The following is a 25,975-nucleotide window of genomic DNA, read 5'->3' as shown; positions in this document are numbered from 1 at the left end:
GATTAGTATGCTTGAAGTATTACTATTTCTTGTGTCAATATGGACTTTTATTTTGAATCATTTGGATCTGAACATTCATGCCACAATAAAGAAAATTACATTGAGAAATATGATAGGTAGCATTCCACATCAAAAATTCTGTTTTTATCATTTACCTACTCGAGGACGAGCAGGAATTAAGCTTGGGGATGCTTGATACGTCTCCAACGTATCTATAATTTTTGATTGTTCCATGCTATTATATTACCCCTTTTGGATGTTTATGGGCTTTATTTTACACATTTATATCATTTTTGGGACTAACCTACTAACCGGATGCCTAGCCCGTATTGCTATCTTTTTGCCTATTTCAGTATTGCGATGTGTTTGTCGAGATCCGATGAATTGTGGGTTTATGATCAAGTTTATCTATGAGAAATGTTTGAATCTCCTCTGAATTCTTTTATGTATGATTGAGTTATCTTTGCAAGTCTCTTCGAATTATTAGTTTGGTTTGGCCTACTAGATTGATCTTTCTTGCCATGGGAGAAGTGCTTAGCTTTGGGTTCAATCTTGCGGTGTCCTTACCCAGTGATAGCAGGGGTTGCAAGGCACGTATTGTATTGTTGCCATCGAGGATAAAAAGATGGGGTTTATATCATATTGCTTGAGTTTATCCCTCTACATCATGTCATCTTTCTTAATGCGTTACTCTGTTCTTATGAACTTAATACTCTAGATGCATGCTGGATAGCGGTCGATGTGTGGAGTAATAGTAGTAGATGTAGGCAGGAGTCGGTCTACTTGTCACGGACGTGATGACTATATACATGATCATGCCTAGATAATCTCATAATTATTCGCTTTTCTATCAATTGCCTGACAGTAGTTTGTTCACCCATCATAATATTTATGCTATCTTGAGAGAAGCCACTAGTGAAACCTATGGCCCCCGGGTCTATCTTTTATCATATAAGCTTTCAATCTACTTTTATTTGCATCTTTGCTTTTTGCATCTATATTATAAAATACAAAAAAAATATTTATCTTATCGTACTACCTCTATCCGATCTCACTTTCGCAAGTGCCCGTGAAGGGATTGACAACCCCTTTATTGCGTTGGTTGCGAGTTCTTTGTTTGTTTGTGTAGGTGCGTAGGACTTTTGAGGAGCCTCCTACTGGATTGATACCTTGGTTCTCAAAAACTGAGGGAAATACTTATGCTACTTTGCTGCATCACCCTTTCCTCTTTAAGGAAAACCAAGGCAAGCTCAAGACGTAGCAATGCCCATATTGCCGCACCAAGTTTTCACCTCATCGGCTGTGAAGTTCGAGACATTATCAGTGATGATGTTGTGGGGGACACCGTAACAGTGTACAACCCCAGATATGAAGTCTATCACTGGTTCGGATTCGGCCGTTTTAACTAGTTTGGCCTTTATCCATTTGGTGAATTTATCTACCATGACCAATAGGTATTTTTTTCTTATGGCTTCCTCCTTTAAGGGGTCCGACCATATCGAGCCCCCAGACCGCAAAGGGCCAAGTTATGGGGATTGTTTGGACAGCGGTAGGTGGCATATGGCTTTGGTTTGCGAAAAGCTGGCAACCGACGCAATGTTGGACGAGGTCCTGTGCGTCTGCTCGGGGTGGCGGCTAGTAGAAACCTGTACGGAAGGCCTTGCTTACAAGGGCCCAAGCTGCGGCATGGGGGCCACCGAGTCTAGCGTGAATTTCGACCAAGAGCTGCCACCCTTCCTCTTCGGAGATGCATCTTTGGAGTACTCCGGTAGCGCTTTTCTTATAAAGCTCTCCCTCGTGGACCTTGTAGGCTTTAGAGCGCCGCACGATGCAACATGCCTCATTTTAGTCCTCAGGGAGTTCTTGCCTATTTAGATAGGCTAAGAAGGGTTCTGTCCACGGGGCGATGACAACCATGATCACGTGGGCTGAAGGTGTTATTTCGGTGGCAGAGCCTCCGATTATGTCAGTGTGTTCGGGATCTGCGGTTGTGGTCGGATCCGGACTAGTATTGCCGGTCTCCCCTTACCACACCACGGATGGCTTGAACAACCTTTCCAAAAATATATTAGGTGAGACGGTGTCGCATTTAGCACCGATGCGGGCAAGGATATCCGCCGCTTGATTGTTTTCTCGGACCACATGATGGAATTCGAGCCCCTCTAACCGAGCTGACATCTTGAGGACGGCATTACGGTAAGCCGCCATTTTCGGGTCCTTGGCGTCAAAGTCTCCATTTATTTGAGATATTGCGAGGTTCGAATCCCCAAAAACCTCTAGGCGTTGAATGCCCATGGAGACCGCCATCCGAAGACCATGCAACCGAGCCTCGTATTTGGCTGCATTGTTGGAGTTTGTGTATAGTATTTGGAGTACATATTGGACTATATCTCCGGTGGTGGATGTCAGGAAAACGCCTGCTGCCAGACCTGCCAGCATCTTAGAGCCGTCAAAGTGCATGATCCAATTAGAGTATGCGTCGTACTCTTTAGGGAGTTCGGCTTCTGTCCATTCGGCGACGAAGTCAGCTAGTACTTGTGACTTAATGGCTCACCGTGGTTTGTATATGATGTCGAACGGGAGGAGCTCGATGGCCCACTTAGCAATCCGGCCCGTGGCATCGCGGTTATTTCTTCCAGTTCGGCCGAGCACTGTGCTTACAACTTGGTGTGTTGCAGCTATATATAACAACATGGATTCGCCGATGTTTGGTGCGGCCAGGAATGGGTTGCTGGCCAAGAGGGCCTTTATTTCTTCCAGTCCGGCCGTAGCTGCATACGTCCACTCGAAGTGTTCGGTGCATCGAAGAAGGCGATAGAGAGGTAGTGCCTTCTCTCCCAATCGGGAGATGAAGCGGCTTAAGGCAGCCATGCATCCAGTTAATTTCTGGATTTGCTTGGGGTAGCCAACTGTGACAAAAATCAGATTTTAGTCGAATTTGCTTCAATTCCTCTATTGGAGACGATGAAACCCAGGAGCTTTCTGGCAGCAACGCCGAATACGCATTTTTCCGGATTGAGCTTGATGTCATATGTTCGAAGATTGTCGAACGTAAGCCTCAGGTCGTCTATTAAAGATTCGACGTGTCTGGTTTTGATGACCACGTCATCTACGTATGCCTCAACTGTTTTGCCGATTTGTTTTTTCAGACATGTCTAAATCATGCGTTGATAGGTTGCACCGGCATTTTTGAGCCCGAAAGGCATGGTGTTAAAACAAAAGGGGCCGTATGGAGTGATGAATGCCGTTGGGGCTTGATTGGACTCCGCCATCTTGATTTGATGGTATCCGAAGTATGCGTCGAGGAAGCACAATGAGTCATGTCCTGCGGTAGCGTTGATGATTTGGTCGATGTGGGGAGAGGGAAGGGATCCTTTGGGCAAGCCTTATTTAGGTCCTTGAAATCGATACATAGGCGCCAGGATTTGTCCTTCTTTGGTACCATCACAAGGTTTGCTAGCCAGTCCAGGTGTTTTATTTCTCTGATGAATCCGGCATCGAGTAACTTGGCTATCTCCTCTCCCATGGCTTGTCGTTTAGGTTCTGAAAAATGCCGAAGAGTATGCTTGACCGGCTTATATCCCTTCAGTATGTTTAGGCTATGCTCGGCCAGCCTATGTGGGATACCTGGCATGTCTTGAAGGGTGCCAAGCGAACATGTCCCAATTCTCGCGCAAGAACGCCCGCAGTGCGACATCTATTGTGGGGTTCAGCTGTGCCCCGATGGATGCTGTTTTTGTAGAGTCCGTTGGGTGGACTTGGAATTTGACTATTTTGTCCGCTAGTTTGAAAGAGGTGGACTTGGATCGTTTGCCGAGTATCACGTCGTCCCTGTCCACTGTGGAGCGCAGCGCAGTTAGTTCTTCAGCCGCAAGGGCTTCAGATAATGCCTCAAGGGCCAGGGCGGTGGTTTTGTTTTTGGCGCGGAGTGCTACGTCCGGATCACTAGCTAGAGTGATGATTCCATTGGGCCCGGGAATCTTGAGCTTCATGTACTCGTAATGGGGTATAGCTTGGGAGCTTGTGAATGCATCCCGCCCTAAAAGGGCGTGGTATCCGCTACTGAACGGGGCCACTTGGAATGTGATTTCTTCGGACCTGTAATTCTACGGTGTGCCGAATACCACATCTAGTGTGATTTTTCCCGCACATCATGCCTCCCGACTAGGGATAATTCCTCTGAAGGTCATGATGCTTTTCTCAATCCGGCTCTTGTCTATTTTCCTCGTAGATGAGGTTTAATCTGCTGCCACCGTCCATGAGCACTTTAGTAAGCCGAAAGCCGTCCATAATTGGACTAAGGACCAAAGCGGCTGGTGCTCGGACTGTTCAAAATTGAGGTTCGTCACTAGCATTGACGGTTATGGCTGTGTTGTTCCATGGATTTATTGCTGCGACGTGGCAGACATCGGTGAGGCTGCGGAGTGCTCTCTTGCGCCTGTTATTTGAGGCGAAAGTCTCGTAGACTATCAATAATGTCTTGTTGTTTTCTACGGGATGATGCTTTGAAGTATCATTGATGAGGAGATCCTCGCTGCTCTTGGCCACCTGCTGAAGTATCCAACATGCTCTAAGGCTAGGTGTTGGTATGGTATCCGGTGTGGTGTGAATTTTGCATGGCCCATTGAGCCATCCCTCCAATATGGTTCCACGCCCTGTAGTGGGATTTGGTTTCTTTGTAATTGGATCAGGTGACTTGTGAGAGTGCACCCTTTTAGTTCGGACAAGGGGTTTAGTGAGTGCCGGAGGATCCTAGAACTTTGCTTGGGTTTTCCAGGAACTTTCCATCGCACAGTACTTCTGTACTATGGCCACCAAGTCAGCGAAGTGTGCTATGTCACGGCGACTTATGGAGTTGAGGATTCCCCTGTCCGTGCAATTTTTTCAAAAGAATGAGATTGCGTCTTCCTCGCGAAAGTCCTTGACCTTGCTCATTACAAGGAGGAATCTAGCCCAAAAGTGATGGACTGTCTCTTGGGATTGTTGTCATGGGAAATATCGCTTGTATCTGGGTGGGTGGGTGGATTTAAGTCTGAACCCTGACCAGATCTGAGACCCAGGGGCAGAGGAGCTTCCGAACATGACATTTCGGGTTCCGGGATGTTGCCAATTTTTCTGGCCCGCTGTCTGATTCTAAGTTTGGAGTTCGGGTCATGTCCTCCCGCAGACAGGTATCCGGCATGGAGAGCTCAAGAATCGGGACATAGTTCGTCCTCAGAATAGAGGAAGAATCGCTGCATTCTCCTCCACTACCGCTATCTGATGGGTGACCGGCGGAGAGTTAATCTCTCTTTGATTGGGTTTAAGCCCAATCCGATCATAGTCTGTAGTGCCTCCTAAGGAAGTGATGCGATCCAAGAGCTCGTTCAAGGACGAGAGATCCATTGGATCCATCTGCTCGGTCTATTCTGAGCTGACGTGGAGGCTGTTTTTGATGACCCGAGAAGTCATCGTCGGTGGGGCGGCCGAACGGGCGGTCATGACGAAGCCGCCTAGTCGGAGGGTTTGGCCTAAAGCCAGGGCTCCCCCGGAGGTGATGTTGTCCTTGATAACAATGCGAGCCATCAAGCCTTACCGTGACGACACAGTGGAACTCTCAATGAAAGCGGCAATGCCGGTGTCAAAACCGGCGGATCTCGGGTAGGGGGTCCCGAACTGTGCGTCTAAGGCTAATGGTAACAGGAGGCGGGGGACACAATGTTTACCCAGGTTCGGGCCCTCTCTATGGAGGTAATGCCCTACTTCCTGCTTGATTGATCTTGATGATATGAGTGTTACAAGAGTTGATCGACCACGAGATCATAGAGGCTAAACCCTACAAGCTAGCCTATGATTATGATTGTTCTTGTCCTACGGACTAAACCCTCCGGTTTATATAGACACCGGAGGGGGCTAGGTTTACACAGAGTCGGTTACAGAGAAGGAATTCTACATATCCTAATTGCCAAGCTTGCCTTCCACGCAAAGGAGAGTCCCACCCGGGCATGGGACGAAGTCTTCATAGTCCAACAGTTCAGCACAAGTACATACTCCGTCCATTTTGCATCATGCTTTTATTTCAATATTTATTGCACTATGGGCTGTTATTACACATTATATGTCAATACTTATGGCTATTCTCTCTTATTTTACAAGGTTTACCATGAAGAGGGGGAATGCCGGCAGCTGGAATTCTGGCTGGAAAAGGAGCAAACATTGGAAAACTATTCCGCACTGCTCCAAAAATCCTAAAACTCCACGAAACTTATTTTTGGAATTAATAAGAATTATTGAGCAGAAGAAACACCTCAGGGGGCCCACACCCTGGCCAGGAGGGTGGGGGGCGTGCCCACCCCTACTGGGCACGCCCCCTGTCTCTTGGCCCCCCTGGTGGCCCTTCGATGTCCATCTTCTACAATATGAAGGCTTTTACCCTGGAAAAAATAGTTGGCAAGCTTACGGGACGAAACTCCGCCTCCACGAGGCGGAACCTTGGCGGAACCAATCTAGAGATCCGACAGAGCTGTTCTGCCAGGAAAACTTCCCTCCGGGAGGGGGAAATCATCACCAACGATCCTCTCATCGGGAGGGGGTCAATATCCATCAACATGTTAACCAGCACCATCTCCTCTCAAAACCCTAGCTCATCTCTTGTACCCAATCTTGTATCCAAACCACAAATTGGTACATGTGGGTTGCTAGTAGTGTTCATTACTCCTTGTAGTTGATGCTAATTGGTTTACTTGGTGGAAGATCATATGTTCAGATCCTTAATGCATATTATTACTCCTCTGATTATGAACATGAATATGCTTTGTGAGTAGTTATGCCTGTTCCTGAGGACATGGGTGAAGTCTTGCTATTAGTAGTCATGTGAATTTGGTACTCGTTCGATATTTTGATGAGATGTATGTTGTCTTTTCCTCTAGTGGTGTTATTTGAACGTCGACTACATGACACTTCACCATTATTTGGGCCTAGAGGAAGGCATTGGGAAATAATAAGTAGATGATGGGTTGCTAGAGTGACAGAAGCTTAAACCCTAGTTTATGCGTTGCTTCGTTAGGTGCTGATTTGGACCCATATGTTTAATGATGTGGTCAGTTTTACCTTAATACTTCTTTTGTAGTTGTGGATGCTTGCAATAGGGGTCAATCATAAGTGGGATGCTTGTCCAAGTAAGGGCAGTACCCAAGCACCGGTCCACCCACATATCAAATTATCAAAGTACCGAACGTGAATCATATGCGCGTGATGAAAACTAGCTTGACGATAATTCCCATGTGTCCTCGGGAGCTCTTTTCTCATTATAAGAAATTGTCCAGGCTTACCCTTTGCTACAAAAAGGATTGGGCCACCTTGCTGCACTTTATTTACTTTCATTGCTTGTTACTCGTTACAATTTATCTGATCACAAAACTATCTATTACCTACAATTTTAGTGCTTGCAGAGAAAATCTTACTGAAAACCGCTTATCATTTCCTTCTGCTCCTCGTTGGGTTCGACACTCTTACTTATCAAAGGACTACGATAAATACCCTACACTTGTGGGTCATAAAGACTCTCTTCTGGCGCCGTTTGCTGGGGAGTGTAGCGCTTTTGGTGAGTGGAACTTGGTAAGGAAACATTTATATAGTGTGCTGAAATTTTCTGTTACTTGTCACTATGGAAACTAATCCTTTGAGGGGCTTATTCGGGGTATCTTCACCCCGACCACAAGAGAAAAGAGTTTCTCCTCAACCTACTATAATATTTGAAGAAATTTACTTTGTGATTCCTTCGGGTATGATAGGAAAACTGCTAGCTAATCCATTTGCAGGAGATGGAACATTGCATCCCGATTTACACCTTATCTTTGTGGATGAAGTTTGTCGATTATTTAAGCTTGCAGGTATACCCGATGATGTTGTCAAAAGGAAGGTCTTCCCTTTTTCTTTGAAGGGAGATGCATTGACTTGTTATAGGCTATGTGATGATACGAGATCTTGGCATTATAAGCGATTGAAGTTGGAATTTCACCAGAAGTTCTATCCTATGCATCTTGTTCATCGTGATCATAATTACATATATAATTTATGGCCTCGCGAAGGAGAAAGCATCGCTCAAGCTTGGGTGCCACAATCATGAGCTCTCCATAGAAATGATTATTCAAAAAATTTATGTCCGGCTTTCTCTCAATGATGGCAACCTGCTCTATACTTCCTGCGCTGGTTCTTATATGCTGAAGACTATTGCTTTCAAATGGGACTTATTGGAAAGAATTAAATGCAACTCTGAAGATTGGGGTTCCAACGATGGTAAGGAGTCAGGTATGACACCCAAGTTTGATAGTGTTAAATCTTTTATGAATACCGATGCTTTTCGTGGATTTAGTGCTAAGTATGGACTTGACTCTAAGATAGTAGCTTCTTTCTGTGAATCTTTTTCTACTCACGTTGATCTCCCTAAAGAGAAGTGGTTTAAATATAATTCTCCCATTGAATTAAAATTAGTTGCACCTATTACAATTGAAGAAAAGACTGTCACTTATAGTGATCCTATTGTTCCTACTACTTATGTTGAGAAACCTCCTTTTCCTGTTAGGATAAAGGATCATGCTAAAACTTCGGCTGTTGTTCATAAGAGTAATACTAGGACTTATACACCTCCTGAGCAAATCAAAGTTGAACCTAGTATTGCTATGGTTAAAGATCTCTTGGATGATAATTTAGATGGGCATGTCATTTATTTCTATGGCGAGACTATTAATATTGCTAGACCAGATGCTAAGATACATAGACCTGTTATAGGCATGCCTGTTATTTCTGTTAAAATAGGAGATCATTGTTATCGTGGTTTATGTGATATGGGTGCTAGTGCTAGTGCAATACCCTATGACTTATATAAAGAAATTATGCATGATATTGCACCCGTTGAGTTGGAAGATATCGACATTACTATTAAGCTTGCCAATAGGGATACTATTAAGCCATTTGGGATTGTTAGAGATGTTGAAGTCTTGTGTGGGAAGGTTAAATATCCTGCTGATTTTCTTGTTCTTGGTTCCCCACAAGATGACTTTTGCCCCATTATCTTTGGCAGACCCTTCTTGAATACTGTTAAAGCTAAGATGACTGTGAAAAGGATATTGTTGAAATAGGCTTGGGGGATATGAAACATGAGTTTAATTTTTGTAAATTTCGTAGACAACCCCGTGATAGAGAATCACCTAGTAAGGATGAGATTATTGGTCTTGCTTCTATTGCCATGCCTCCTACTGATCCGTTAGAACAATATTTGCTGGACCATGAAAATTATATGTTTATGAAGGAAAGAAGGGAAATAGATGAAGTGTTCCTTAAACAGGAACCTTTACTGAAACATAACCTTCTAGTTGAAATTCTAGGAGATCCCCCTACACCCAAGGGTGATCCCGTGTTTGAACTCAAACCATTACCTGATAATCTTAAGTATGCTTATCTTGATGAAAAGAAAATATATCCTGTTATTATTAGGGCTAACCTTTTAGAGCAAGAAGAAGAAAGATTATTGAAAACTCCGAAGAAGCACCATGCTGCTATTGGATATAATCTGGATGATCTTAAGGGCATTAGTGCCACCTTATGCCAACACAAAATTAAATTGGAGGAAGGTGCCAAACCAGTCAGAGATCCTCAACGACGATTGAATCCTAAGATGGAAGAAGTGGTAAGAAAGGAGATACTAAAGCTCCTTGAAGTAGGTATAATTTATCACGTTGCTGATAGTGAATGGGTAAGTCCTGTCCATTGTGCTCCTAAAAAGGGAGGTATTACTATCGTTCCTAATGATAAATATGAATTGATCCCGCAAAGAATCATTACAGGTTATAGGATGGTAGTTGATTTCCGTAAATTAAATAAAGCTACTAAGAAAGATCATTACCCTTTACCTTTTATTGATCAAGTGCTAGAAAGACTATCCAAACATACACATTTTTGCTTTCTAGATGGTTATTCTGGTTTCTCTCAAATACCTGTGTCAGCGGGGGATCAATCAAAAACTACTTTTACTTGCCCTTTTGGTACTTTTGCTTATAGACGTATGCCTTTTGGTTTATGTAATGCACCCGCTACCTTTCAAAGATGTATGATGGCTATGTTCTCTGACTTTTGTGAAAAGATTTGTGAGGTATTCATGGATGACTTCACCGTTTATGGATCCTCTTTTGATGATTGATTAAGCAACCTTGATCGAGTTTTGCAGAGATGTGAAGACACTAGCCTTGTCTTGAATTTGGAAAAGTGCCACTTTATGGTTAATGAAGGCATTGTCTTGGGGCACAAGATCTCCGAGAGCGGTATTGAAGTTGATAAAGCTAAACTTGATGCTATTGAAAAGATGCCATGTCCCAAGGACATAAAAGGTATAAGAAGTTTTCTTGGTCATGCCGGTTTTTATAGGAGGTTCATTAAGGACTTTTCTAAAATCTCTAGGCCTCTGACTAATTTATTGCAAAAAGATATTCCTGTTGTCTTTGATGATGATTGTGTAGAAGCATTTGAAATACTTAAGAAAGCTTTGATCACTGCACCTATTGTTCAGCCACCTGATTGGAATTTACCTTTTAAAATTATGTGTGATGCTAGTGATTATGATGTAGGTGTTGTTCTAAGGCAAAGAGTTGATAAGAAATTGAATGTTATCCAGTATGCTAGTAAGACTCTTGATACTGCACAGAGAAATTATGCTACTACTGAAAAAAGAGTTCTTAGCAGTTGTGTTTGCATGTGATAAGTTTAGACCTTATATTGTTGATTCCAAAGTTACTATTCACACTGATCATGCTGCTATTAAATATCTTATGGAAAAGAAAGATGCAAGCCTCGACTCATTAGATGGGCTCTCTTGCTCCAAGAGTTTGATTTGCATATTATTGATAGAAAGGGAGCTGAGAACCCCATTGCATGAAACTTGTCTAGGTTAGAGAATGTTCTTGATGACCCACTGCCTATTGATGATACCTTTCCTGATGAACAATTAGCGGTAGTTAATGCTTCTCATACTACTTCTTGGTATGCTAATTATGCTAATTACATTGTTGCTAAATTTATACCACCTAGTTTCACATACCAGCAAAAGAATAAGTTCTTTTATGATTTAAGACATTACTTCTGGGATGACCCACACCTTTATAAAGGAGTAGATGGGGTTATTAGACGTTGTGTACCTGAGCATGAACAGGAACACATCCTACGCAAGTGTCACTCTGAATCCTATGGAGGACACCATGCTGGAGATAGAACTGCACATAAGGTACTGCAATGTGGTTTTTATTGGCCTACTCTCTTCAAAGATGCTCGTAAGTTTGTCTTATCTTGTGATGAATGTCAAAGAATTGGTAATATTAGTAGACGTCAAGAAATGCATATGAATTATTCTCTTGTTATTGAACCATTTGATGTTTGGGGCTTTGATTATATGGGACCTTTTCCTGCCTCTAATGGTTACACACATATTTTAGTTGATGTTGATTACGTTACTAAGTGGGTAGAAGCTATTCCAACTAGTAGTGCTGATCATAACACTGCTATTAAAATGCTTAAAGAAGTTATTTTTCCGAGGTTTGGAGTCCCTAGATATCTTATGACTGATGGTGGTTCACATTTTATTCATGGCGCCTTCCGTAAGATGCTTGCTAAGTATGATGTTAATCATAGAATCGCATCTCCTTATCATACGCAGTCTAGTGGTCAAGTAGAGTTGAGCAATAGAGAGCTCAAATTAATTTTGCAAAAGATTGTGAATAGATCTAGAAAGAATTGGTCCAAAAAACTTGATGATGCATTATGGGCCTATAGAACTACATACAAAAATCCTATGGGTATGTCTCCATATAAGATGGTTTATGGAAAAGCTTGTCATTTACCTCTAGAACTTGAACATAAAGCAAATTAGGCTATTAAACAGCTCAACTATGACTTCAAACTTGCCGGTGAGAAGAGGTTGTTTGACATTAGCTCACTTGATGAATGCAGAACCCAAGCCTACGAGAATGCCAAGCTATTAAAAGAAAAAGTCAAACACTGGCATGACAAAAGGATACAAAAGGGTGAGTTTAACGTAGGTGATTATGTGTCATTATTCAACTCTCGTTTAAGATTTTTTACATGAAAACTTCTCTCTAAATGGGAAGGTCCTGACGTCATCGAGGAGGTCTATCATTCTGGTGCCATCAAAATCAACAACTTCGAAGGAACAATTCCGAGGGTGGTGAACGGGTAAAGAATTAAACATTATATATCAGGTAATCCTATCAATGCTGAAACTAATATTATTGAAACCGTAACCTCGGAGGAATACATAAGGGACACTTTCTAGAACGTTCCAAACTCCGAAGAGGAATAGGTATGTGGTACGGTAAGTAAACTGACTCGAAAACAATTCCAATGGCAATTTTTATCAGTTTTGGAATATTTAAGAATTTTAGGAAGAAAGAAGTAGTCTGGAAAGGACATGAGGCCTGCACGAGAGTGGAGGGCTTGCCCACCCTTATTGGGCGCGCACCCCTGTCTCGTGGACACCTCGTGTGCCTCGGACTACGTTTTCTTGCACATTATGTATTTTGGTCAGAAAAATTCATTATATAATCTCTCAAAGGATTTGACCACCGTATCATGCAAATATCCTCTGTTTTCATTTCGAGCTATTTCTGTTTCAGATCTAGAGCATCATGGCATCTCCAAGCGCTCCAAAGGACAAGTTTTTCGAGAGGGTTATCAACCCCTATCTCGCAGAGGTGCTACAACACCCTCAAACCATTGAGATGCGTGAGGGGTTGCTGCACATTCGCGATGTGGAGGGACCAATGCGTACCGGAAGCATGGAGACAAAGCTCGAAGCCGTGGAGCAGCAAGTTTTCAAGTGCCAAGCGATGGTGGAGCATGGACTCAACGCCAACCAGATGATGATCACGGAGTTCACCAACAACCACAAGCTAGATGCCAAAGTCATTGGGGAGACCATCTTCAAGCTTCAAGAGAAAATCTTCAAGCCCAGATCTATGACCTGCAAAACCAGAACTGTGAGTATGAATATAGATTCAAGAGGATGAGTTTGGCTATAGATTTAAGGATCCCGAAGACTCGATCATCCTTCCATGATGGTGAACCTATGCCTTGGAAGATGGACGACAAGCCTACATCATCAATAACTCCTACTTCACCACCTTCGAGGACATAATTACATGGGTATGGGCACTCCCCTTGGCAACTGCCAAGCTTGGGGGAGGTGCCCCGATATCGTATCACCATCACACTCCTATCTTTACCATTTTATTTAGTTCAATCCTTTTAGTAGTATCTTGATCTAGTAGATTGAAGTTTTAGTATCAAGTAGTTTTGATTTTTGCTTTGTGATCTCTTTATGTAATCAAGTCCGTGAGCTATCTATAATAAAGATTAGTGTTGAGTCAAGGGCTTTGCTATCTTGCTATGAACTTGAGAAAGTAGAAGGAATCAAAGAGTTCATATTGATCTTATGGTTAGTGATGCTTCACACATAGAAAGTATGAGGCATAAAAGTTGTTGAGAGTTGATAAACGTAGTTTTGGTCATCGTTGCAATTAATAGGGAGTAATAAGGAAAGAGAGGTTTCACATACAAATATATTATCTTGGACATATTTTATGATTGTGAAGCACTCATTAAGTATGACATGGTAAAAAGTTGATGTTGGACAAGGAAGACAACATAATGGTTTATGTTTTCTCACATCTCAGTTAAAGTATATTATCATTGACCTTCCAAACATGTTGAGCTTGCCTTTCCCCCTCATGCTAGCCAAATTCCTTGCACCAAGTAGAGATACTACTTGTGCTTCCAAATATCCTTAAACCCAGTTTTGCCATGAGAGTCCACCATACCTAACTATGGATTGAGTAAAATCCTTCAAGTAAGTTGTTATGTTGCAGGCAATAAAAACTGCTATCTAAATATGTATGACTTATTAGTGCAGAGAAAATAAGCTTTATACGATCTTGTTGTGGAAGTAATAAAAGCGACGGATTGCATAATAAAGGTCCACATACAAGGGGCAATATAAAGTGACGTTCGTTTGCATTAAGATTTTGTGCATCCAACCTTAAATGCACATGACAACCTCTGCTTCCCTTTGCGAAGGGCCTATCTTTTACTTTATGTTTTTACTTGATGCTTCAGTCAAGGTGATCTTCACCTTTCCCTTTTTAATTTTATCCTTTGGCAAGTTCCTTGTGTTTGAAATATCATGATATATATATCCAATTGATTGTAAGTTAGCATGGATTATTATTGTTGACATCACCTAAAGATGAATACGTTGGGAGGCAACACAATAAGCCCCGATCTTTCTCAGTGTCCGGCTGAAACTCCATAACCACAAGTATTGCGTGAGTGTTAGAAATTGTAGAAGACTACATGATAGTTGAGTATGTGGACTTGCTGAAAAGCTCTATTCTTGACTCTTTCTGATGTTATGATAAATTGCAATTGCTTCAATGACAGAGATTATAGTTTGTTAGTTCCCAATGAAGTTTCTAAACCATGCTTGACATTGTGAATTGATCATTGCATGAGCATAAAAAAGCATATGATTAAATCTATATATGTTGCTGTTGTAAGAATGACCATGATGCCCTCATGTCCATATTTTATTTTTATCGACACCTCTATCTCTAAACATGTGGACATATTTTTCGATTTCGGCTTCGGCTTGAGGACAAGCGAGGTCTAAGCTTGTGGGAGTTGATACGTCCATTTTGCATCATGCTTTTATATCAATATTTATTGCATTATGGGCTGTTATTACACATTATATCTTAATAATTATGGCTATTCTCTCTTATTTTACAAGGTTTACCATGAAGAGGGGGAATGCGAGCAGCTGGAATTCTGGCTGGAAAAGGAGCAAACATTGGAAACCTATTCTGCACTGCTCCAAAAATCCTGAAACTCCACGAAACTTATGTTTGCAATTAATAAGAATTATTGAGCGGAAGAAACACCTTAGGGGGCCCACACCCTGGCCAGGGTGGGGGGCGCGCCCACCCCTACTGGGCGCGCACCCTGTCTCCTGGGCCCCCTAGTGGCCCTCCGGTGTCCATCTTCTGCTATATGAAGGCTTTTACCCTGGAAAAAATTGCGGGCAAGCTTACGGGATGAAACTCCGCCGCCACGAGGCAGAACCTTGGCGGAACCAATCTAGAGCTCCGGCAGAGCTGTTCTGCCGAGGAAACTTTCGTCAGGGAGGGGGAAATCATCACAATCGTCATCACCAACAATCCTCTCATTGGGAGGGGGTCAATCTCCATCAACATCTTCACCAGCACCATCTCCTCTCAAAACACTAGTTCATCTCTTGTATCCAATCTTGTATCCAAACTACAAGCTGGTACATGTGGGTTGCTAGTAGTGTTGATTACTCCTTGTAGTTGATGCTAATTGGTTTACTTGGTGGAAGATCATATGTTCAGATCCTTAATGCATATTATTACTCCTCTAATTATGAACATGAATATGCTTTGTGAGTAGTTACATTTGTTCCTGAGGACATGGGTGAAGTCTTGCTATTAGTAGTCATGTGAATTTGGTATTCGTTCAATATTTTGATGAGATGTATGTTGTCTTTTCCTCTAGTGGTGTTATGTGAACATCGACTACATGACACTTCACCATTATTTGGGCCTAGAGGAAGGCATTGGGAAGTAATAAGTAGATGATGGGTTGCTAGAGTGATAGAAGCTTAAACCCTAGTTTATGCATTGCTTCGTTAGGGGCTGATTTCGACCCATATGTTTAATGATGTGGTTAGGTTTACCTTAATACTTCTTTTGTAGCTGCGGATGCTTGCAATAGGGGTAATCATAAGTGGGATGCTTGTCCAAGTAAGGGCAGTACCCAAGCGCCGGTCCACCCACATATCAAATTATCAAAGTACCAAACGCGAATCATATGAGCATGATGAAAACTAGCTTGACGATAATTCCCATGTGTCCTCGGGAGCTCTTTTCTCATTATAAGAAATTTTCTAGGTTTATCCTTTGCTACAAAAAGGATTGGGCCACCTTGCCGCACTTTATTTACTTTCATTGCTTGTTACTCGTTACAATTTATCTTATCACAAAACTATCTACTACCTGCAATTTCAGTGCTTGCAGAGAAAACCTTACTGAAAACCGCTTATCATTTCCTTCTGCTCCTTGTTGGGTTCGACACTCTTACTTATCGAAAGGAATACGATAGATCCCCTACACTTGTGGGTCATCACCCCCTAATCCAGGACTCCCTCACCCGCCGGCTCACCGTCATTAAGTTATGGCCTAAAAGTTGCAAATAATTACCCCCAATGCCATTGATAAGTGACAAAACATTTTGTTGCAAAATAAGAAAAGGCCAACCAAAATCCCCAACACAGCCATCCTCACCTACCCCACCCATCGCCATCCTGCCCCGATCCCAGCCCAGTAGCCCACCAGCCGCTCCCAGCCAATTGCCCCACCCTGTGCCTCCTCGCGACGATGCCGCCGGCGATGGGCGGCGAGAGGATGGCAGACTTGGCGACGGGGACGGAATGGGAACTCCCCAGCGAGGAGGCTCCTGGCGGAGCTTGGCGACCCCTTGTAGAAGAACGCGACAGAGGAAACGGTCGGCAAGGTGGTTCAGAGCTCGGACGTCCATGGCGCTAGGGCTCCTATGGAGAAGAAACTAGGGAGGGAGATGAGTAGATAGAGGAGGAAAAACAGAGAAGGAGGGGGACAGGAAGGGGAGAGCAAGGGAAGAAAATAGTAGAGAGAAGGGGGGCACTCATCTGCTGGCTCTGGCAAGTTGGGGCTGGGGTCCATGGGAGGAGCGGCTCGATGAAGAGGAGATGCGGCACAACACACCCTCCTGGTGGGCACACGAGGCAAGGAGAACGAAATCGACCAGGATGGTAGTTGTTGATGTGCCAGCGCAGGGGTCACCGTCTATCTTCGTCAGGTAAGCGCGGACGTTCGTCTCTATCTTGCGAATTAAGAAGCATGCGGTGAATTAAGTAGTGCATCAAGAGGTGATTAGCTTCTATGGTTTTCTTTGTTTTGTTTCTGGGATGTTGAGATTCCATCATCATGATGGTTGTTTTACACTCCGCCCAGCAATCTTCAAGATCAACACGGAACTTCAAGAGTTCCAAGGCCTGATACTCCTCGATCTCTAGCGATGCATGGAATTGTGGTTAGTCGTTCAAAACCTCCCCTTAATTTGAGAACCTACAACACAATACTTTGCAGTTGTCCATCTTCTAAAGCAGTAGACAGAAGTAAGGATCCCAGAAGCAAAAGTATGATTGGAGCAGGGTAATACAATCTTTTGTATGGAAAGGCAAATACTATCTTCATCTTCTCACCGCATTGAAGATCTTTATATATATACCAATAATAAAGTCATTAGTGCTTCTGACGGTACATCACAAAAATTGCCCAAAAAGTCACAAAATATTAGCAACGACGGCACCTACAAGTGATAAAAATCATTTCATAGATGAAAATCTCTCGCTTGGGCTGCCCCATGGAGTAGGCACCTCCTATACCGCACTTTGCATGCTGGGAGAAGACACAGCATGCCCGTTTGGGCCAGCCCACGTGTGGTCGGCCTGTTTTTAATTTTAATTTACTTTTTCATTTGCGTTTTTTCTCCTTCAAATAATTTCGTACTTCATAAAAGTTCCAAAAATTAAAATAGAGAATTTCTAAATAAAATCGTCAATAAATCATGAAATGTTTGTGGATTCACAAAAAGTTCATAAGTGATTTAAAAATATTAGCATATTTAAAAAATGTTTGCAATTTTGAAAACAAATGTTTCGGAAATCAAAAAAAGTTCATGATTTTTTTTATAAGTTGTTTTAGAAAATGTATAGAAAATTGAACAAAATATTATCGATGATGCAGCAGAATTAATTCATGGACTTCGAAGATTAAGATTTTTTTTTCTCCCGTTGCAACGCACGGGCCGTTTTGCTATTGAATATCTATTGGACTTGGTTGCTACCTCACCATGGAACGTTGTGCGTCATTACGTACAAGGGCAACCGCCACCAAGCAGCTAGGAAGCTTCCCGAAGGCCAAGGAGAAGGACCCCAGGACCCAAGAGTTGACCGGAAGTGTCAAAATGAAGACAATGAAGCGTGCAGAAATTGCACTACTGGACAGTCCGGCCCCCATAGCGGACAGTCCAGTCGCACATAAATTGCACTACCGGATAGTCTGGTCCCCACCACGGACAATCCGGTGGCACCCGAAAATGCATCTGGAGTCAACGGACTATCCGGTCCTTACCATCGGACTGTCTGGTCCGCCGAGTTTTGCTACGAATTGGCCTAAAAAGCCCATGTAACCACCGAGGCCCATACCCCTTCGTCCCTAGACTATATATTATGTGTTCCTCTTAGTTTTTAGGTTTAGCACAGTACATGATATGATCTTGAGAGCTTTGCTCCTATCTACCTTCTCCCATGGAGACCAAGACCTCCTAGGAGATGATCCCTAGTGGGTTCAAGACCCCATCTACGGAAGGATCCCCATCGTAGGGTCATCAAGACCTCATCTTGATACATCTCCAACGTATCTATAATTTATGAAGTATTCATGCCATGTTTACAACAATTTTATATGATTTTGGTATGATTTGATTAGAACTAACCCAGACTGACACTATTTTTAGCAGAACTACCGTGGTGTTGTTTTTTGTCCAGAAATAAAAGTTCACGGAACGAGCTGAAAATTTATGGAGAATATTTTTGGAAAATATAAAAAATACTGGAACAAAAAGATATCAAAGAGGAGTCCCGAGGTCACCATAAGTGTGCCCCCCAGGGCGTGCCCTCCTGCCTTGTCATCACCTCGCAGGCCCCCTTGACTTGTCCCCGACACCAACATCTCCTATAAATTCCAAAAACCCCAGAACAAAACCTAGATCGGGAGTTCCGCCGCCGCAAGCCTCTGTTGCCTCGAAAAACCAATCTAGTCTCTCTCTGGGACCCAGCCGGAGGGGGCATCATCACCGGAGGCCATCGAGGAGGATCCTGGAGGGGGCCATCATCGCCCTGGAGGCCGAGGACCAGAGGGAAAACCTCGCCACACCTAGGGGGGAGGACATGGAGGAGGAAGCACAAGGGGGAGAACCTCTCCGCCCCCTCTCTCTCGGTTGCGCTAGAGTGCCATCGGGGGAACCATCGCCGCGGTGATCATCTACATCAACATCACCATTTTCATCACCATCCTCATCTCTTTTACGCGGACCACTCTCTAGCACCCCGCTGTAATCCCCTACTTGAACATGGTGCTTTATGCCAGATATTATGATCCAATGATGTGTTTCCATCTTATGATGTTTTGAGTAGATTTCTTTTGTCCTTTGGGTTGATTGATGATTTGATTGGTTTGAGTTGTATGTTTTATTTTGGTGCTGTCCTATGGTGCCTTCCGTGTCGCACAGACCTGAAGGATTCCTGTTGTAGGGTGTTGCAATACGTTCATGATTCTCTTATAGTGGGTTGCTAGAGTGACAGAAGCTTAAAACCGAGTAAGGGGGTTGTTGGGTATGGGATAAAGGGGACTTGATACTTTAATTCTATGGTTGGGTTTTGCCTTAATGACCTTTAGTTGTTGCGGATGCTTGCTAGAGTTCCAATCATAAGTGCATATGATCCAAGAAGATAAAGTATGTTAGCTTATGCCTCTCTCTCATATAAAATTGTAATGACGACTACCGATCTTGTTAACAATTGCCCAGGACAATTCCACACACCGATCCATCATTATTCCACACTCGCTATTTATAATATACAGTAATATGTTCTAACTTTATATTAACAACACCTACTTTTATATTTTAGTTCTCCGATATCATGCAAAGTTATCCTCTTCATAGCCACAATGTAGTTTTATTTCTCGTTTCTAGATGGACGCAAATGTTTATTGTACATAGAGTCGTATCTGTGGCAGATAGGACTTTAGAGAATATTGATCTTACCTTTAGCTCCTTGTGGGTTCGACACTCCATACTTATCTCTTCCACCTTTGGAAATTTCTATGATGATTCCTTGCACTTCGGGATTATGAAGCTCTTTTCTGGCGCCGTTGCTGAGGAGCAATAGCATGGGGTTGATATTTTCATGTATGCTTCTTTGCTTTCTTCACTATGTAGATTTTCTTTTCACTTTTTTTTTCTTTAGTTGTGGGTGAAACAAACAAAAAAATTATGAATTGCAAAATACAAAAAAATTAATTCCCACTTATGCCAAAAAACTTTTTCACAAAGAGAAATGATAAGAAGGTTATGCATTGGAGAAGTAAGGGTCGACCTTGAACACTTGTGTTCATGCTCATGGAAACAATGGAGAATTTTTCACAGAAGTTTCTCAGAAATAAGTATCCCCTTGTATATATCATTGTATTATGAAAATAATGTGCCAAGGTTTATGTTTAGATTGCTTAAATTGCTTGTTGGGTGTGTGGAGTAGAAAAAACAGAAACTTTTGTTGTAGTATTGAATTTTCATTTTTTACTGGAGAGCGATAAAATCTTGAAATTTTTAAAAAGTACTTATATGCAAAAAAAATTGATTGTCCTATTTTTCAGAATTTTTGAAGTTACATAAGTATCCGAAAGTTCTAGATTACTACAGACTATCCTGTTTTTTGACAGGTTCTGTTTGTATGGGTTGGTTGCTTATTTTGATGAATCTATGGGTTGTATCAGGGGGTATGAACCATGGTGAAATTGGAATATAGTAGATATAATGCTAATATGAAATGGGAATGAGTTTACAGCAGTACCTAAAGGTAGTGATTTGCTTTATTATACTAACGGATCTCACAAGGTTTTTTGTTAAGTTTTGTGTGGATGAAGTGTTCGAAGAAGGAGGAGTTGCCGATATGAGAAGAATAAGGAGAGGCAAGAGTTAAAGCTTGGGGATGCTCAAGGCACCCCAAGTAAATATTTCAAGGATACTCAAGCATCTAAGCTTTGGGGATGCCCCGGTTGGCATCCCATCTTTATTCCTCAACAAGTATCGGTATACCTCAGTTTTTGTTTTGTTCAGATGATATGTGTCTTTTGAGTTTATTTTTCCTTTCTTTTCCTTTGTGTACCATGCTAGTATGTGATAGTACTTCATTTATTTATAGAATGATTCATGTGCTTCACTTAAATCTTTTGAGTATGACTTTATAGAATGCTCTTTGTGCTTCACTTAATTCTTTTGAGTATGGCTTTATAGAATGCTTTGTGTGCTTCACTTATATATTTTGAGCTTTGATGTTGGTAAATCTATATTAATTGTAGAATGCTCCATGAACTTAACTTATATATTTTGGAGTATGAATAAGACTATCATCAGAATTGGGCTTGCAAGAGTATCATTATAATATCATGCCTAGCTAAAAAGGCATTAAAGAAAAGTGCTTGTTGGGAGACAACCCAATATTTATCCTTACTGCATTTGTGCATTCACATGATTAAGCTACTGTAGTAATCATGTTTTATAACTTTTGTTTCAATAAAGTGCCAAGTAAGACCTTTGGGATGGCTTACAGTGATAGTTGATTTGATCTTACTGAAAAACAAAAACTTTTGCGCTCATTGCCAGAATTTTAAAAAATCACAGAAGTGTGCTTTTGATCTAATTTTTTTACACAAGACTGATATAAAAATTTCCTAGGTTGTCCTAACTTTTAAGAATTTTGCAGTAGCATAAGTATAGTTGTTGTTCATATCATGACAGACTGTTCTGTTTCTGGCAGATTGTGTTTTCAATGCATAGTTTGCTTGTTTTCTAGTTTCTATGGGTTATATTGCTCAATATAAATTGTTGAAATGATATGGTATAGTAGGCATTGTGTGAGAACAATTATGAATCTTGTCTTTGACAGTACCAAAGTGAATGATTTACTCTCTATCATACTAACCCATCTCATGAAGTTCCATCAAGTTTTGTGTGATTGAAGTTTTCAAGTTTTGGGTGAGATATCGATGCGAGGAGAATAAGGAGTGTAAAGACCCTAAGCTTGGGGTTACCTAAGGAACCCAAGGTAATATTCAAGGAAGACTCAAGCGCCCAAGCATATATGGCCATTCAACCATTTACTCATAGGATACACTTCAAAATCGGTATACGTTACTCGGAGCTATATTTTTATTCGTCACATGATATGTGTTTTGCTTGGAGCGTATTTTCATTTTACTTGCTGTTTGAATAAAATCATTGGATCTTAAATCTTTAATGAGAGAGAGAGAGTCCTCCCATGGCTAGTTAATTATTTGACTACTCATTGTTCTTCATTTATATCCTTTTGGAGTAGTTTGTCATTTACTCATGTGCTTCACTTATATCCTATGAGTAAATGGTTGAATGAATTGAATATCATAGATCTAAAATTATATATGCTTCATATGCTTATCCCATGGGGAGTAATGACTTCACTTATAAGAAGTATAAGTTCTAAAATTTATTGAAAGTTAGCAAACTCAACACTGGTCACTTGAACAATTCATGAAAGAATATTGAAGGAAGAGAGATTTCACATATAAACATACTATCTTGGACATCTTCTATGATTGTGAGCCCCATTAATTATTTTCAAACATGAGAAAATTAGTTGAAGTGGGACAAGGAAGACAACGTAATGAGTTATGTTTGGGTATATTTGCAAAGAAGTTATATTGTTATGGATCCTCTAACATGTGGTGCATGCTTAGGATCTTTTGCTAGCCAAAATTTTGTACTAAGTAGAGATACAACTTGTGCATCCCAAACCCTTAAACGTAGTTTCGTGGCATGAGTGTCCACCATATCTACGTATGGATTGAATAAGATGCTTCAAGTAAGTTGTCATCGGTGCAAAAAGCAATAAAAATTGCTCCTAAATATGTTTGATCTTTTATTGTAAGGGAAAATAAATGTTGTGCAAACGTGTGGTGGTAAAGAAATAAAAGTGACAGACTGCATAATAAAGGTTGCTATCACAAAGGGCAATACAACATGACGTTCTTTTGCATTAAGGGTTTGCACATCCAACATTTTAAAGCGCATGACAACCTCTGCTTCCCTCTACGAAGGGCCTATATTTTACTTTCATGTATTTACTTTTATGAAAGAGTCAATAGTATCCCTTCCTATTTCAACTCAATTATTCTTTAGTTGGCAAGCATCATGTGGTGGGGAAAGATCCAAGCATACATAGCCATTCAAATATATTTGATCATGCATTATTATTGTTGACAATTATCTATATGATAAATAAGTTGGGAGGCGAAGCATTAAGCCCATATCTTTCTTTGTGTTGGACGAATGCTATTTGTTCTAAAAATATGCTTTGAGTGTTAGAAATCATGGAAGACTATACGATGGTTGAGTATGTTGGATTTGCTAAAACAAAGCTCTTACATAGACCATTTCTGAAAATAAGATAAATTGCAATTATTTGATAACTGAGAACATAGTTTGTTAGTTTTCAAGGAAGTTTATGATCTATACTTTAACATGTGAATAACTTGTTACTTGATCATGAGAAGTTTTATGAGGTGATCTGCTGTTATGATATGTAATGATGCTAGAAAAAGTGATTGAAATTATTATTTATCAAACTTGTGCACTTGCTAACATTCACACTTCATAAATTATTTCTTTTATCATTTGCCTACTCGAGGACGAGTAGGAATTAAGCTTGGGGATGTTGATACGTGTCCAACGTATCTATAATTTATGAAGTATTCATGCCATGTTTCCCATAATTCTATATGATTTTGGTATGATTTGATTAGAACTAACCCGGATTGACATTGTTTTGAGCAGAAGTACCATGGTGTTGTTTTTTGTGCAGAAATAAAAGTTCTCTAAACGAGTGAAAATTTACGGAGAATATTTTTGGAAAATATAAAAATACTGGAACCAAAAGATATCGAAGAGGAGTCCCGAGGTCACCACAAGGGTGGGGGCGCCCCCCCCCCCCATAGGTGCACCCCCTGCCTTGTCATCACCTGGCGGTCCCCCTTGACTTGTCCCCGGCGCGAACATCTCCTATAAATTCCAAAAAGCCCAGAACAAAACCTAGATCAGGAGTTCCACCGTCGTAAGCCTTTGTAGCCTCGAAAAACCATTCTAGGCCCTCTCTACCACCCTGCTGGAGGGGGCCATCATCACCGGAGGCCATGGAGGAGGATCCCGGTGAGGGCCATCATCGCCATGGAGGCCAAGGACAAGAGGGAGAACCTCTCACCATCTAGGGGGGAGGCCATGGAGGAGGAAGCAGAAGGGGGAGAACCTCTCCCCCTCTCTCTCGGTGGCACCAGAGTGCCATCGGGGGAACCATCGCCGTGGTGATCGTGTTCATCAACATCACTGTCGGTGTACTAGAGTAGGGGTACCCTAGTATCCCGAACTTGTGCACGGGCAGTTGCAGCACCCCGCGGCAAGGCTTGCCGGGTGACCGCCAAGGTCCTCCGTGGTTCCTTTGGAGCCATTCAAGAACAAAGTATTCAAGCCATGGAGACAAAGCCCCGGCAAGAGGAGCTTGCCGGGAAGGCCAACCAAGGCATCACAAGGAACTTGCCGCGACGCACCACGCGTCTCGGCAAGGCCCGGTGAGCGACAAGCTTCTGGGCGCGGCAAGACAACGACCGCGGCAAGGCGCTTGCCGCGGCGAGCGACCACTCTGTACCCACGCTCCAACACATCCACCAACGTGTCGCCCTGGGGCCTTTCCAGGCGCGCGTGGCGAGAGGCTGTGCAGCCAGCGGTGCGCGGTTGCATGCGACGCTGACAAGATTGCCATCGTGGCAAGCGGGGGCGCCCCTAATGGTCCCTTTTTACACTGTTTGGGCGACGCAGACGGGCATTTAATGCCTTTGTCCCCTGCCGTCAGGATTAGGTAGGATACACTGTATAGGTAGCTGTACCAACCACCCCTCTTTTTCCATTTTTACCCTTGTCTACTTTGCCACCTGTCGGTGACCCCTTGAGCATATAAAAGGAGGCCCGTGCGCAACGTAGAGGGGGGGAGGAACCAGAAAAACACTCATGCTTGGTCTCGTTAGCAGCTCGAGTGTACTGTAGCACTCAGCGCTCCCGAGCAAAAACTCAATACAATCAGACTAGCAGCAATAGGAGTATTATCTCTCCGGAGAGCTCCAAAGCTGGGTAAACTGCTCGTGTGTTTCGCCTCGATCCGCTCTTCGTGCGATCTCCGCCCCCCGCCGAACCAAAAGGGGCCCGGTCCACCGGTCCCCATAGGTGTTTGTGGATCAGCTTCCCCGACATCTTTGGCGCGCCAGGTAGGGGGCGTCGAGGTTGTGTGAACCTGATCCGGCGTTCACACGAGCTAGATCTCCATCTTCTTCATCGACATGCCACCGAAGAAGAAGACTTCGGCGGCAGCTGTTCCGTCCACGTCGATCCCACCACCACCGGAGCAAACGAGTGGTGGGGCAGACGCCGGCGGAAGAACGGACATCGACGAGGGAGCTCACGGTGCTGCCAGGTCAAAGGACAAGGCTGCGCAGACCTCGGCATCCGTACATGTACCGCGCCCATCTCAGGAGGTGTAGGACCGACAGCGTCATGGTACTCGCAGTGCCATACGTTTGTTAGGCCAAGATCGAGCTGGTGGATCTCGGGGTGCTCAAGACCAGCATGCACGCCAACATGCTGACACGTGCGAGACACGGTCACCTGGACGGGATACTGCTCCTTCTAACATAGTTAGAAGTCCGAGCGTATCCCGCTCCTCGCACCGTTCGCCACTGCCACCCACCACTCCAGCAGAAGCTTTGGCGCGAGCTCAACTGCTCCTGGATTACCCTCCAACGGAAGACAAGATCGACGGATGGAGGGCCACCATTCAGAGTCTCATCGGCTTGGCCAATGGCGACACTCCGCGGCAGCCAAGTATGTCGCGACCGCGGCAGGACTGCCAGGCACGAGCCGGTGGCGACGAGACTGGTGGGCGTGCAACCACCATGCA

The sequence above is a fragment of the Triticum aestivum genome, chromosome 4B, assembly GCF_018294505.1.
Source record: "Triticum aestivum cultivar Chinese Spring chromosome 4B, IWGSC CS RefSeq v2.1, whole genome shotgun sequence".
NCBI lineage: Eukaryota > Viridiplantae > Streptophyta > Magnoliopsida > Poales > Poaceae > Triticum > Triticum aestivum.
This window is presented reverse-complemented; position numbering follows the sequence as displayed.